The sequence below is a fragment of the Cryptotermes secundus genome, unplaced genomic scaffold (genome assembly GCF_002891405.2).
Source record: "Cryptotermes secundus unplaced genomic scaffold, Csec_1.0 scaffold31, whole genome shotgun sequence".
NCBI lineage: Eukaryota > Metazoa > Arthropoda > Insecta > Blattodea > Kalotermitidae > Cryptotermes > Cryptotermes secundus.
In genome coordinates, this window is record NW_019743147.1 from 736941 (window position 1) to 753160 (window position 16220).

General features: G+C 43.6%; 1 long non-coding RNA gene across 1 annotated transcript in view; it reads left to right on the forward strand.

The window, feature by feature from the left end:
- Positions 1-8847: 8847 nt before the first annotated feature.
- Positions 8848-16220, forward strand: part of LOC111873721 — a 9217-nt gene continuing 1844 nt past the window's right edge. The window contains exons 1-2 of the long non-coding RNA XR_002844419.2: positions 8848-8953; positions 14150-14320. This is a non-coding gene — a long non-coding RNA (uncharacterized LOC111873721). The remainder of the gene's footprint in view (positions 8954-14149; positions 14321-16220) is intronic.

Below are 16220 nucleotides of genomic sequence, written 5' to 3' on the forward strand. Positions count from 1 at the left end.
CAGAGGGCCCTTGCAGTCGAAGAAGAATGTCATCATCACTTTACCGGAACTTGTGTGTAGGGCTTTGGATTTCTTCTGTGGGGGAGAATTCGCGTGTTTCCAGTTGCAGCCATTCTCTGAGTCTTCTGTTCCTCCGTGAGTTGATGTGGATCCCACTGTGGGCAGATTTTGCGGTACAGGAGGTGTCTTGTCACAATGGTCACTTATTCGCATCAAAAGACTAATTTCTTCCACAGTGATCCGTCGGTTTGCCCGAATATAACCATCCAATGCAGCAATAACATCAGGAGTGATGACACGATGAGCCTGTCCTGGGCGAGCATCATCTTATAGTGACACACGTCCCTCTCGGAATCTCTTATGCCACGCCAGCACACGCGAACGTGACATGCTGTGTTCGCCGTAAACAACAGACATGCGACGATGAATTTCTCGTCCTCCTACTCCTTCAGCAGTCAAAAAGCTTCGCTTCGCTGTTCTTCTTTACCCGCCTGCATTACTGATGTTGGACGACCAAACGTAGCACTAACCTTACTTCCAGCACAATAACAAACGACTAGTGTGCAAGGGCACGTTGTCACTGTGCTTTCCCGAGTCCCCACCAGATGTTCGTACCGTAAGAAAGTTCTAGTGTTACCAACTTGTGCGCCGTGTGAGTTATGCGTGGTGACCCGTTTTCATTTGACTGCCCCTTATACATAAATTTATTAAAAAATTCATCTTCCGCGTTTTAATAAAAATTTTGATCCATTGATAATTATGTACTGACATGACGCTCTTAAAACATTTTCTGTTTCCGTCGACCAATATTTTTATAAACTTACATTCTGTACGAATATTTTTTACAAAGAATTTCTCTATACCTTTGGACAAACTTTATTTTTTACAATAATATAATTATTTTCAAAACTGTATTTTGGTCACATGACCATCAACAGGTGAACTGGCTATTCGTCTGACTTCTTTTCTGCGCAGACTCTACTTAACGACACTCGTGTGTTCGAAAATTATTATGGAAATAATTACATCCTCCCTCTATATAGTTATATATTTATTATATTGCCACGTATGAGGGGTTTAATGACCAATAATAACGGGTTTTGGATTGGATTTACTGCCACTTATATTTCAATTACAGTCGGTTATGACAGCTCACAGGCAGCCTCCGTGGTCTAGTGGTCAGAGTTCCTCGCTACAGATCCAGAGGTCCCGGGTTCGATTCCCAGCGCCACCAGATTTTCTGATATGTAGTGGGTCTGGAACGGGGGACACTCAACCTCGTGAGGATAAATGAGGAGCTATTTCAAGGAAATAGCAGCCTCGGTCTAGAAAACCGAGATTAACGGCCGTGGGGATCCGTTGCGCTGACCACGTGACACTCTGTATCCGAAAAAGTTGGAACTAACTTCGCCGACAAGCGGCGGTCGCTTGGTCGGTATAGTTCGCTTGCGGACTACAGGCCACGGAGTTTTTTATGACAGCTCACAATCAATGACTGCATATGACTCGCTCCGTTCCTCACTGGACTACGAGTGTTTTTTCTTCCATTGTGACTTCACTTCTTCTGCTGCGACTGCCTGGAACGACGACTGTCTTAAGGATGAATCGTTGTTCTCTGCGTGGTTCCTTACGTAGTCTATAGGTAACCATGGAAAATGTCTGTTGCCTGTCTGTTGTTGCGGTAACGTGCTTACCGAATCGTTGCCTAGTAATGGACTATTCCGAGTCGGTTTATTGCTGTGGGAACGTGTGACTAGCAATGGACGTCCGGTCTGGCTCCACTATTCCAGCTTTCAGGCGTCATGTCACAATATAAATAAGTAGAAACTCTGAAATTACGCAATTTCGCATCGTCGTAGTAACGAATTATGGAGCGTGAACACACTGCATGAACGCTAATGAGCGAGCAGTCCTTATTTTAATTCATCGTCTCTATTCTGCGAGTACTGATTATATGTTTTTATGGGCATGTGGAGAGTAGTGCACCACACATAGAAGATGCTTTATGATTAGCTATTTGTGCGTGTTATTTGTGGAAAATGACGTTAAACGTAGGCCTCGACGTATCGTTCGATAAAATGCAGGGATGTAAAGAAATATATGAGAAAACAGGGAAGTTATTTTGTAAAAACAGCTTGTATAACAAATTATGAGACTTCCCGTTGAATTCTAAACGTGTGTTGCACTAATTATTGTGAAAATTAAGCTTCCGAGACGGTATACAGAAACCACTCTCGTTCTTCGAGGAAGATAAGTTTCCAAATGAATTATTTATGAACAAAGTAACAATTCAGCAAATACCACATTTAAATGAAATGTGCCAAATACAAGGCATGATGATTTAAGAATCATATAAATGTTTTGTTCCTTGTTCACAAATGAGGTTATGTTGATAATTGAAATAACAAATTGGCATTTGTAAGAACTTTTCAATTACTTAAATTTTTAATCTAACTTAAATTGACGTGTTGGATTTGGGGTTCTCACGGCCTTGACTGTAAAGTGTTACTTATCTTCTACGACGTGACTCGGTGCGGTTCGGTAGAATTCCACCTACATTTAAGATGAAAATACCGCCTTCAAGTTCTGGGATGAAGATATTAATTACAGAAGCAACAGTCAACAAGTTTCTCGCTCGTTGCTTGTGTAGCATGTGCTATACACCCTGGAGAAGGAGGCAGTGCTTTCCTCCGAAGCATCTGTGGACTTCAAGTGAACCAAACGGCGTCACATCCGAGAAAAATCTGTACAATACTCTTTTTGTCCTTCTCTGGAGAGAAGATAGCGGAACAGCCGACAGGGACGCTACTTTGTCAGTGTAAGAGTGTCACACAGAACAACACTACACCTCTGAGAAATACTGAAAGGAATTCTGCATGTTTGTGGTGGTGTATACGAACTATTTATTGTGAGGAATTGATGCTTTTGTGGAGGTGAATATTTCCATTGTGATCTTTTGGGTTATGACATCGTACCATACTGTTTCATAGCCCACAGGACTGCAACCAAAATGTTTATTTTGAATACTCTGTACTATGTTTCTTGTATATAAATTGTATTTCACTGAACCTAAATCCATCCGACAGTGTGTATAAAAATCCGGGTTTCTACAGAGCATAGATGTGACATTCCAACATTCCTGTCGATCAATGGTGAATAATTATTTTTACTCGGGGGGCCATAATTTCGAAATTTCGAGGAGAAACCATGGTTAATGTAAGTAAAATAAGCTGTTTATATTCTCATTGCCTGTATACGCTTCAAGTATTAAATGTTCATGTTCAATTCAATTACGTCATCCCAGGAAGCCCGGAAATCTTAGACGATATAGTGATTACAGTATGGGATGGAAAGCAGGGAGTTGGTGTTCGATGCCCGATAGGGACAGATCTTTTCGGACATCATATGGGATCTACCCAGTCTCCTATGATATATGTACATGGGGCTGTTTCCCCAAGATTACAGAGGCTGTGACGTGGAGGTGAATGACAACCTCCATCAAGTGCCTTTATGGTGTACCGTTTAATTATGCATAGGGCGAATTTCATCTTTCGCTTCTTATTCAGTTAAATAGAAGCTTCAAAATGGAACGACGAGAAACATTTTCAGACACCCTGTCGGACCTGTGTTTATATCTTGTATAAATATTTAAATTCACGATTTTCAACAAAGTCATGAATTCCTGATAATATAACAGCTGCTCTAACATTATTCTTATTCAAACTTTTGAAGTATAAAACTCTTCTAAACGATATTCAAGGAATCCAGTTCGTACCTCAAAGGAAACACTGAGTTTAGAGACCAGCGGCTTGAAGTTGTTTGGGAAAATAAAGGCTGTTTTCTTTTTCGAGAATCATGTGAAACACATAACTTATGGGCAAAATACACTGCGGCCACTTCTGGCCTATTGTACCAGCCCCAGATGATAGGAGAGGGTGATTGAGGATCAATTGGTGGAATGAGGATTGGCAGGGGAAACCGAAGTACTCGGAGAAAACCTGCCCCAGCACCACTTTGTCCACCACAAATCCCACTTGACCAGACCCGGGATCGAACACGGGCCGCCGCGGTGGGAAGCCAGTGACTAACCGCTTGAGCTATGGCGCGGGCCTGGTACATATAGTTACCACTGTACTTTAAATTTTAACAGAAAAATCATATTCCAAATGTGGCACTCCATATCTACATAAAAGAAAACGTTTGTTCGGCTAACATTATTTGTGCTACATCTTTTCACAATGTTATTACTCTATTTTACTTTCACATTTGGCCAGTCAGTAGAGATTTCTGGAAAATGGCCATAATTATTTTGTAAATTATATGTGAACATTCAGGTATAAGCAAAATGTGTTATGACGAATACAGTGGGTGAGTCAAACAATGGTACTTCATTTAACTACGGAGAAAAAGGACATAAATCAACACGAAGCAGAGCCATATGTGATTTAGAAAATGGGATTTTGTTTTAAAAGCTTGCTTTGCATCTCTCTCCCTTTTTTTTTTTTTTCAAATTCGCTTAGTGGGGGTGGAGTCCAACTGGGTCCACTCGGCAAGGCGGCCACTTATTGACCTATTGTACCTGTCCCGGGTGATTATGATGATGGAGAATTTGATGGAATGAAGATTGGCAGGGGAAACCGAAGTACTCAGAGAAAACCCGCCCCAGCGCCACTTTGTCCACCACAAATCCTACTTGACCAGACCCGGGACCGAACCCGGGCCGCCGCAGTGGGAAGCCAGCGACTAACCGCTTGAGCTATGACGCGGCCTATCTCTCTCACTTAGTGGCATTCTACTTAATCGTGTTAACGAGTTTCATGCTGTTGGAATATCCAGCAGAGATCCGTGTTACGCTTATGACATTTACTGACGTAAAAACTGAAGCGTGAATTACTAATTGAAACAAAGAAGTAATTAAAAGTGTAAAAAGAATTGTTGTAAATCCGCAAAATCTTTTTAAAATTTATATATGAATGTTCGATCTGTAAGAATAATCTTCTGTGCAGCTGGCAGCTTAATTTGTGTGCGCCTTCTTTCTTCTTACCAATTTTCTACACTATTCCAATTATTCCCTCAAATTTTATTGCATTCTTAATAAAGGCGACTGAAAAATTCAATAATTTTACTAGCATTATTCGAGAGATAAACATTGGAATTTATTACGTAAACTGCCACTCATTATATTACAATTAAATGATACCATACGTAAATTAATAAAAAACACTGGACTTGCGGCAAACAAAATATACCACATCTCAGGCTTTGGTTGCAGGTTCTAAAATTTCCGCCGGTAAGTGGATCTACCAGCCGATCACAGTGGCCGTGTGGTCTAAAGCATGAACTGTCCTCGCTCTCTCAAACGCTGGGATCATGGGTTCGAATCCACATTCGAAGTATTGATGTCTTATGTACGTTTAGTCTGTGTTTTTGTTGCCCTGTTTGTAGGTAGCGGTCATTTGACGGCCTGATCCCCCGTCTAAGGAGTCATACCGTCTGTGTAAAAATGATTACGAAACTGAAGAAGAGACCAGGACCCAACAAAGGGCTGTAGGGCCATTAATGAATGAACGAAAGAAAGAAAAGTGGATCTACCAACAGCAGCCTTTCGTGCTAATGCTCTCTGAAACTTGTACTATGAATTACTTTCTACAGTACTGTGACTGGATTGTGAACCCAAGAAGTGAGGTCCTAGTAATACAGGGTGGGGCCCAGAAACTTCCTTTTTGTGAAGACGCATTGTGAAGGGAGGGGAGGTCGCAGAAAAGTGGGGATAAGCTCGGCGAACGCAGCAGTCGCGGAAGTTTCTGTCTAATACCCCTCAGTAGGAAACATGAGGTGGACAAGTGAGCAGCGTGCGTTTGCTGTCGAAGCCTATTTTTCGAACAACCATTCCTACGTGGCGGTGCAGCGTGCGTTCCGTACTCACCTCGGAATTAAGCCCAGAGGTCCGGTTCCCGACCGGAAATCGATTGTTTTATGGGTAGAGAACTTTAGGGCAACTGGGAGTGTGGTGAAAAAATCATCAGGATGACAACGGACCGTTACGACGCCAGAAAATGTGGAGGCAGTTCGACAGTCGATTTTAAGATATTTTTCGAACCAGCTCTTGAAGAAATGCATCTAGGAAATGTCTGGTTCCAACAGGATGGTGCCACGGCCCACACAGCCCGAGCTTCGATGACAGTTTTGAGGGCAAAATTCCCTGGACGGCTCATCTCGCTTCGAGGTGACATCCCGTGGGCAGCGCACTCACCTGATCTAACGCCCTGTGATTTTTTATGGGGATACCTCAAGGCAGAGGTTTTTAAACATAGCCCTACAAACCTGCTTCAGCGGAAGAATGTTATTCGGCAGAAAGTAGCCCAAATTCCGGTGCACATGTTGGAACGTGCAGAGGGGAACTTCAGAAAACGGTTGCATCAGTGCATAGAGAACGGTGGCCACCACCTTCAAGATATTTTGTTTAAAACTACATGATTTAAAACTTTAAAGTATGTTCTTTCATTGGCTAAACATAAATTTTGTCTATCAACAATAATTTTTCTTTTATTCGCCTTCAAAAAAGGAAGTTTCTGCGCCCCATTCTGTACATATTAATTCAGCGTCACAGCCACTTTATAATATGCCTGATTTTTATACACTCTGTGAGAAACGTTTCAGATAATCATTGACAACAAATCTCGCTTTCCAGTAGGTTTGCAGCAAGATGTTCTTAATCTGAAATGCTGTAGCAGACCAGTGGTACGGCGTCTGTTGTTGGTTGCTATGCCAACACTATACAACTGTAAATGTAAACAATGCGAGGCTCTTTTTGATACGAATAATGTAAAGTGGAAGTTGTAATGTAATAATGCAATGTAACACAGAGGCTAGATTTACATTAAATTACGTATCATACTTAGAATATTCAGTTTTTCTCTTTGAATAAGTGGCTGTCATACCCCATGTTTCCTAAACACAATTTCCCAACACGTGGTCCCGCAACAGCTGTCGATCCGAGGCTATCCCGTTTGCAGATTACATTTTATGATAGACGGAAACACGACCCTTCTACAAATACGGCCGTTTCATATAGGCTTCAGACCCAGCCATTAAGTACTTACAGAGCAAATTATTTCTACCACTCCTGGAAAAACGAACATCTGTTACCTAGACTGGTGTTTCACCCCTTGCTTAAAGATACCTCTATTACAAGCCGTGGAGGTCCATAGGGTTTTCAGAAGCCGAGGCTCCCACATTTTCTAGACAATCGCCTCACAGATGGCGGTGAGGTTCTCAGCCTTATGCGCCGGCCACCCTTTACTCCCAGGAAGATTCCTGGTACTCATTTATGTTATAGGCTGAGTCGACTCCAGGGCCATATTGCAGCTGGAAGGATTAGGTCAATTGAAAATTCTCATCGGGACTCGAACCCGCGACCTTCCGGCTTGTAGTATAACTCCTCAATCAACTACGCTACCATGTTCCCCTGCTTTACCCATTATGTATTATTGTTATTATATGATTACACGTATTTAATGACTCTTTGAACAATTAAATAACTCAGGCTCAAATCATAGGATGATTGTTGAATAAGGAACTGAAAGGACTGCGTAAGAATGTGGCTGTGGCCTATTGTGAGGTAATATCCAGATAATATCCTGCCATTTATCTGGATGTACTGAAGAAAATCACGAAAAACTCACGTGGAATAGCCAATCACCGAGGTCTAGGTATGAACCTGGGACATACCAGAGCACGAAGAGGAAGTGCTGGGGTCCTGGTGTCTGAATATAGGAAAGAGCAGCGTTTTCCCCCTTAGTCACCACTTCTAGTCTCTTCCTGGAGTCCACTCAGCCACTCTATACATGAGGCTGGAGGCCCAGTCTCTATCTACTGCCCAGGCCAATAATGCTTAGAATTTGTCGTCCGTCTCCTCATACATCTTCATACCATGGTCCCTATACAGAGTGAAGCATGTATCTTAATTTTACATGTGGATTATTTTATCGCACTCTCAGTGTCAGTACCGCCTCTGTGGCCCACTGGTCAGAGCTCCTGGCTACGGATCCAGAGGTCCGGGTTCGATTCCCGACGCTACCAGATTTTCCGAGAAGTAGTGAGTCTGGAACGGGGTCCATTCAGCCTAGTGAGGGTAATTGAGAAACTATTTCAAGGAAATAGCGGCTCCGGTCTAGAAAACCGAAATTAAAGGCCGTGGGGATTCGTTGTGCTGACCACGCGACATCCTCTATCCGCTAAAGTTGGCACTAACCGCCGACAAGCGGTGGTCGCTCAGTCGGTATAGTTCGCTTGCGGACTAAAACCACCGAGATTTTTTTGTTAGTGTCAGTAGCAGCATAATTGTTGAATAATGAGAATATAGGATTTGGAAGGAGGCGTTTATGGCCTAATCGACATCTTATACCAGAATCTGCCTGAAAGAACTGATTAAAATCCAGAGAAAACCTCAGTCAGAATTATTGTTACCCCGCCCGAGATTCGAACCGATGACCTCCCGAATATAAACCAATATCGTTTCATATACGCCAGCCCGCGATGTTGACGTACTGTTATTAGAACGAAGACTCCAAACACAGCTCACATCCAAAGGCAGAATAACTGAATTCCTCCTGCTTTATCGTATTGACTCTACTAGCAGCTACACAGTCACGACCACTGGCAATAACACAAACTGCTCATACCTGTACAGGTGTTAACGACAGTTATTCCCCCGGTGTCAGCAGAAGCAAGAGCAGTCATTTTACGTTGTTCAAGTAGGTCATGTGGTTTCCCGCTCCTCCTTAAGTAACTCAGTACTCGGGAAGTCACGTGTCAAAGCAGCGGAATATAAGAGAAAGGAAGTTGCAGGAGAAACCACATACGTGTATGAACAGCGAAGCCCACGACGAGATAACCGAACAACACGGCATCATGGCAAATGTGAAGAGCTGTATCCTCATCGGTATTATCGGTACGTATCGTACAAAGTTCTATAGACATATCCTGCTGATTTTGTCTGCTGCTTCATTTATCCATTCCGTTATAAGTTCACGTTACAGTTTCGAATGGTAAGATGACTGCTGAATAATGAATTAGAAAACAGAATAAGATTTGAAGTTTAGTAATGTAAAAAAAAAAGATAAAATTGTCCCTGTGCTTAAATAATTAAGCGCTACGGCATGAAGGCGTATGGGGGGGAATGGATATACGAGTATAGATACATATTTTCTTGACCTCGGCACTAGTTGGAGGTGACTTGTCAGCTTCACGCCCCGGCCGCTTTACCCATGAGGAAAGATCCCTCGGTACTCATTGGATAGGAGGCTGGGTGGGCCCCAGAACCGGTCTGGATGACATGAAGGAATGAAAATTCTTGCCCCTACCGGGACTCGAGCTCCGGCCCCTCAGTTATCCAGCCCGTAGCCAGTCGCTATACCGACTACGGTAGCCCGGTTCCCTTGAAGGTTAGTACTACTGTTATAAAGTTACTGTCCACATACAGGTAAAGTGTCATGGTTTCAAAATTCGGAATAAGTCTTTATAAAATACTTCACATTCTGCAGCTCCTAAAAGGCAACTCAGGATGAAAATGGGCAATAGAAAGAGAAAGTTTTCAGTAGCAGCTTCAGTAAAACACTGGACAAATTACGAAATTTCCAGTATTATCCATAGAATACTTAAAAACATAAAACTTAGGTAAAGAGATTTTGTATTAAAAATTGATAAGTTACATAGGAAAATGCCTGTTAATTTTTTTAGAAACCTATTTTGTCATAAATGTACGAGAAACAATGAGCCTGCAACAAGAGTAATAGTGTATTTTACCTTCAGGAAAATCATGTAATCCAAATCGTAGATCGGACTAAGTGTTGTTGCCCGTAAAATTGGGCCTCAATGCGTCATAAAAATGTTGATTTCAAATTACGCTCTTATGAAACAGGCCTATCTGAGTCTAACTGATGCAATCTTCAGATAATTCTGTTTACTTGTATATATCGATAAACAACTTAAAAACCTTTCCACAGATATTGCGCATACATTCTTATACAGCAGTGTTTCTCAACCGCCGGGCCGCGGCCCTGTACCAGGCTCCGACATCAATTATACCGGACCCTCGTCTTATAGAAAAAAGAATTTACCGGGCTGCGTTCTGACAAAGGTTGAGAACCACTGTCATACGCGACTGACCTTGACTACGTAACCTTGAAAGCGACATCAAATGTCGCTTGGTAAACCATTATTGGTTAATGAGCACCCAAACGGAACAAATTCGGTGGCTTTAGTCCGCAAGCGAACTATACCAACAGAGTGACCGCCACTTGTCGGCGAAGATAGTGCCAACTTTAGCGAATAGAGGGTATCGTGTGGTCAGCGCAACGAATCCTCACGGCCGTTAGTATCGGTTTTCTAGACGGCAGCCTCTATTTCCTTGAAATAGTTATCCTCACGAGGCTGTGTGAACCCCATTCCAGACCCACTAATTCTCAGAGAATCTGGTAACGCCAAGAGTTGAACCCGGACCTTTGGATATGTAGCCAGGAACTCTGACCACTAGATCACAGTGAGCATCCAACAACAACGAAATTTGTCAGAGCGGTAAAGCCGGTTTCGAGAAAACCGAAATTTCACCTTTGGTCCCTAGCTGCGCGCTATATTACTTATCGGACAGTACAGTCTAGGCAGGGTTATTCAAGGATATTCATTCATTCATTCATTCATTCATTCATTCATGATTGGTCTACAGCCCTTTGTTTGGCCCTGACCGTTTTTTTCAATTTCGTAATCCTATACATAACAGGACTCCTTGGACGGGAAATCAGACCGTCGCAAGGCCGCTAGATACACACAGAACAGCACAAACACAGAATAAATGCACACAGACATCCGTGTCTCGAGTGTAATTGGAACCCACTATTCCAGTGTTTGAGCGGGCGAAGACTGTTCATGCCTTAGACCGCGCGGCCACCGTGATCGGCGCTATTTAAGGATGTGGTTTCTACAAGCTACTGAAATTTAATCAAAATCATTTGGGTTGTTTTCAAGAACATCACCATTATTGTTTTGAGACACATCTGAACGGGACCTATTTTTGGAACCGAAAATTTCAGACTCGCCGTGCCCCTACCCGGGACGGAGAACCTCTTGAATACCGAATATGAACAGAATCCGCCCAACCGTTATGGCGCTGGCGAGGCGCATATCCGTCCAACCGTTAGGGCGCTGGCGAGGCGCATATCCGTCCAACCGTTAGGGCGCTGGCGAGGCGCATATCCGTCCAACCGTTAGGGCGCTGGCGAGGCGCATATCCGTCCAACCGTTAGGGCGCTGGCGAGGCGCATATCCGTCCAACCGTTAGGGCGCTGGCGAGGCGCATATCCGTCCAACCGTTAGGGCGCTGGCGAGGCGCATATCCGTCCAACCGTTAGGGCGCTGGCGAGGCGCATATCCGTCCAACCGTTAGGGCGCTGGCGAGGCGCATATCCGTCCAACCGTTAGGGCGCTGGCGAGGCGCATATCCGTCCAACCGTTAGGGCGCTGGCGAGGCGCATATCCGTCCAACCGTTAGGGCGCTGGCGAGGCGCATATCCGTCCAACCGTTAGGGCGCTGGCGAGGCGCATATCCGTCCAACCGTTAGGGCGCTGGCGAGGCGCATATCCGTCCAACCGTTAGGGCGCTGGCGAGGCGCATATCCGTCCAACCGTTAGGGCGCTGGCGAGGCGCATATCCGTCCAACCACGCACCAAACTAACCAACTGTGCATTCATCCATTCCGCTCCTACATAAATACGCACATGCAGTCGGCATACTAAACCCCATTTTTCAGTAATTAAGTGTAAAATCAGCTATCCCCTGTAACTGGCAGTGGAGGCCCATAGGTTTGTGAGGCGTCGAGACTCCCACATTTTCTCTAGACAATCGACTCAGAGATGGCGGTGAGGTTGTCAGCCTTACGCTCCTGCCGGCAGCATTTTACCCCCCAGTAAGATTCCAGGTACTCATTTCTGTCAGAGGCTGAGTCGACCCCAACGTCATAGTGCGACTGGAAGGATTAGGTCAACTGAAAAATCCAATGACCTCATGGGGAATCGAACCTGCGACATTCCGGTTTGTAGCGTCGTGCCCCAACCAACTACGCTACCGTAGTTAAAGGTAACTGCAAAAATGTAAATCCGTCAAAATCTAGAAATCCATTTTGTTTTTCACGATTAAAATTTTGGCTTGTATATTTTACGTACATGAGAAGTAAAAGAATTGCGTGCTTCATAGATCTTATACAGCGTCGGAAACATCTTTGAGGCTACGTTATCACGAGACAGTGACGTGGGTAACTATTCCTTCATTACAAAATTACCAAATTCCGCTTTCATTGTACGATGGAACAAAAATCACACAATATCTGAGTTCTCATTGAACAAACACACACTTTTATTTGGTAAAGTGGCGTTTCAAGGTACTACCTAACCCCATACATATTTTAGACAGACTTTCGCCATGGGTACATGCTGTAAGCGAAGAACAGACAGAAACCTTCGAAGTCATCATGGCTCCAAGTTTCTTAGAATGATGCCTGTGTAGCTTGCAATCTGTTTATTATTTCACGAATTTATAAAGCGAAATATCGAATATGTTCATATTAACTTCAAAACTGCATGTTCTCTCAGCACACACAGACGCCTTCCACTTCTATAGCAGCCCTTCTAGGCCGATGGGTCATGACATATGAGGATAAAGTCCGATTTATGTGTGTGTGACTTACAGACGCGGTATGTTTTGGTGAATGGATTTACTGACCACTTATACACACCACTCAGAACTACAACTAATTATAGCCCTATCACTAATCTCCACAAATTACAGTTGACTACAGCATCCGTTAAGCCTCCTTCCAGCCTGCTGCGTCTTAACCAGCCGTTCGCTGGCAATGGCTTCTAACAGTGGAGATTCTTCAGCTTCCCGCGCAGCCCTTCTAGGCCGATGGGTCATGAAATATGAGGATACAGTCCGATTTATGTGTGTGTGACTTATAGACGCGGTATGTTTTGGTGAATGGATTTACTGACCACTTATACACACCACTCGGAACTACAACTAATTACAGCCCTATCACTAATCTCCACAAATTACAGTTGACTACAGCATCAGCTAAGCCTCCTTCGAGCCTGCTGCGTCTTAACCAGCCGTTCGCTGGCAATGGCTTCTAACAGTGGAGATTCTTCAGCGTCCCGCGCTCAGGTCTTCTTGTCACAGCCTCCCGTGCAGAACTCTTGTCAGTTTTCTCAGACTGACATCCGAAAACTGCCAACTATCAACTCGACTAGAGTGCCATTGCTTATCAGCTTATGTGCAGAGCACAACTCTCGACTGCCAACCCTCAGCTCTCTATCTCAATCATTAACTCAGCTGGCCTAGGTCCTCGTCTTTTAACAGTCTTTTAACTGTCTTTTAACAGTTCCTCTATTGTTGTAGGCGTGTTTAAGGGTCCGTTACCTCAAACGGCCTTTGTTGATTCGCCTATTGCATACAAATGACTGTACTTGTTACAGTAATGTTGTATTTTAGCGTCCTGTTGCACTGATTTTCATCCATGATATGTATACAGTGGCCGTCTTGTAGTGCACTCAATTTCACCTGTTACTTCACGACAAGTTTTGGCAACATAGTGCCATCATCAGGTGCCCTAATTACGCTACTCTATTGCATTGTTTGCCCTCATGTGTCTTCACAACACCATTTAAGAAGGATTTAAAAAGTGCGTATATGTCAACTATAATAAATTTACACTCACTAAAACTTGTTAAGATTATTCATCTTATGTGTCTTAATTAAAACTTGCGTGTGGTTCATTCACTATGGGGTCGTTTTTCTTATTTTCTGTGTAAACCGTGTCTTGTGATGTGTGTTCCCTTCTTAGCTGCAAGTGTTACAGTTAAGTTTATATTCTCCCAAAATCTATAGGCCTCCACACAAACACGAAATTTCTTCCATTTATTCTGAACGTATATGACGGTGTTATGGACATCTAAATTGTCATAATTACCCTTAATTCCCAGAAGGTTTTAATTTCAACAATAACTATATTAAGGAACTTCTGGAACACTGTGCGTAAAACGTTCCCCAAAACGTGTCTGAAATATGTTTCAAGTCTTGTTATTCTTCACGGTCTAGGACTGACTATGATGTCGCCGGTTCTGGGAGCCGTCAGTTGCGACTCTTGCCCACAGTGCATCATCATCAGACCAATCTGCGCAACGTTTACATCACAGTACGCCACTAACAACCGCCGAAGCTTCCTCAGCGAGTGTCACATGCGCTGTTACAACAAATGCCATGGAACACGTGAGTTAATGCCTTTGTGACGACACTTCCATTCACTTGCTATTTATTAAGTCATCCGTTTAACCAATTAATTGTTCTCTTGTTTACTTTTTAGACTATTTGCCATATTCTGGCAAAATAAAACGGGATCTACGACAGCACCTTCCTGACTCTCTCTCTCCGTGTGACCCCTTAGTTTTTGTTATGAACCTTGTCAGGTTATCTTATTGACTGCGTGTCTGTGCATCCCCCAATCATTTTTGTTTTCTATGCAGTCCGTGTCATTTCAAAGGAAAGCTGTCGATTAGTTCGTCACAGATCTTGTTTAACTATCTATTAATATATTTACGTATTTATTTATTTACTCCTCTATTCATGTATTATTTTATGTACTTATTTATTTATAACAAATTATTCTGTTTATTTACTTATTTGTGTGCTTAGTTGGGCCGCCTCTGTGATCTAGTGGTCAGAGTTCCTCGCTACAGATCCAGATGTCCCGAGTTCGATTCCCGGCGCTACAAGTTTTTCTGAGAAATAGTGGATCTGGAACGGGGTCCACTTAGCCTCGTGAGGATAATTGAGGAGCTATTTCACGGAAATAGCGGCTCCGGTCTAGAAAACCGAGATTAACGGCCATCCGTTGCACTGACCACGCGACACCCTCAATCCGCTAAAGTTGGCACTAACTTCGCCGACAAGCGGCTGTCGCTCGGTCGGTATAGTTCGCTTGCGGACTAGAAGCCACGGAGTTTGTATTTTGTTTTCGTTTATGTGCTTAGCTGTGTTTGGCACGCAGTAGCGTAGTTGGTTGAGACACTACGCTACATGCTGGAACGCCACAGATCCGATTCCCCATGACGTCATTGGATTTTTCAGTTAACTCAATCCTTCCAGCCGCACTATGGCCCTGGGGTCGACTCAGCCTCTAACAGAATTGAGCACCATGAATCTTCCTGGGGGTAAAGGGCGGCCGACAGGCACATAAGACTGACGACCTCACTGTCATCTGCTAGCCGATTGTCTAGAAAATGTTGGAACCTCGACGCCTCACAAAGTTATGGGCCTCCACAGCCTGTTACAGGGATAGCTTTATTCAGTTACTTATTTCAATTCATTTTTAATTAATTCTCTTGTATAATGATTAGTTTATATACGTACAGTTATTCATTACATAAAGACAGAATGACTGGCTAAGAAACTGGAAAAGCTATGCAAGGAAGCGGCAATGGCTTATTTGAAGTATTATCTCCGCATCTGTTGGGGAGCCTGAAGAAAATCAGGAAAATTCTTGTACAGGATGACGGTCAAATAGCAAAGTATCTCCCGAGTGTGAAGCAAGGACACCACCCCCTTTCGACCGAGACGTCTGTTTCTGATGGCAATCATTCTCCTTCAGCATAGCACTAAGCACAAATATCAAACATGATCGAGCAAACTGGTAAAGATTCTAAATTGTATTCGAGACATTCTCGGTTCGAATCTTTACAGCGACATGGCTATCGCGACTGAGATTTTCCATGAAGTTCCTCAGTCCCTCCTTCCAGGAAAATTTTGTGAAATTATCTCAATTAGGCAACAATACCGTGCTTCCAAAACCTTCCGAATTCCTTATTCGTCATTCTACCATCCGACAGTATACAGAATGTCCCAGGAGGAGACTCAAACGAGTTGCACCGAGATAGAGCTATTTCACTGTACAGTACACAGTACACTATACAAATGAGCAACACGCCATGTCCTCACACGAGTTGCACCGAGATAGAGCTATTTGACTGTACTGTACACTGTACAGACGAGCAGCACGCCATGCCCTCACACGAGTTGCACCGAGATAGAGCTATTTCACTGTACAGTACACTGCACACTGCACAGACGAGCAGCACGCCATGCCCTCACACGAGTTGCACCGCGACAGAGC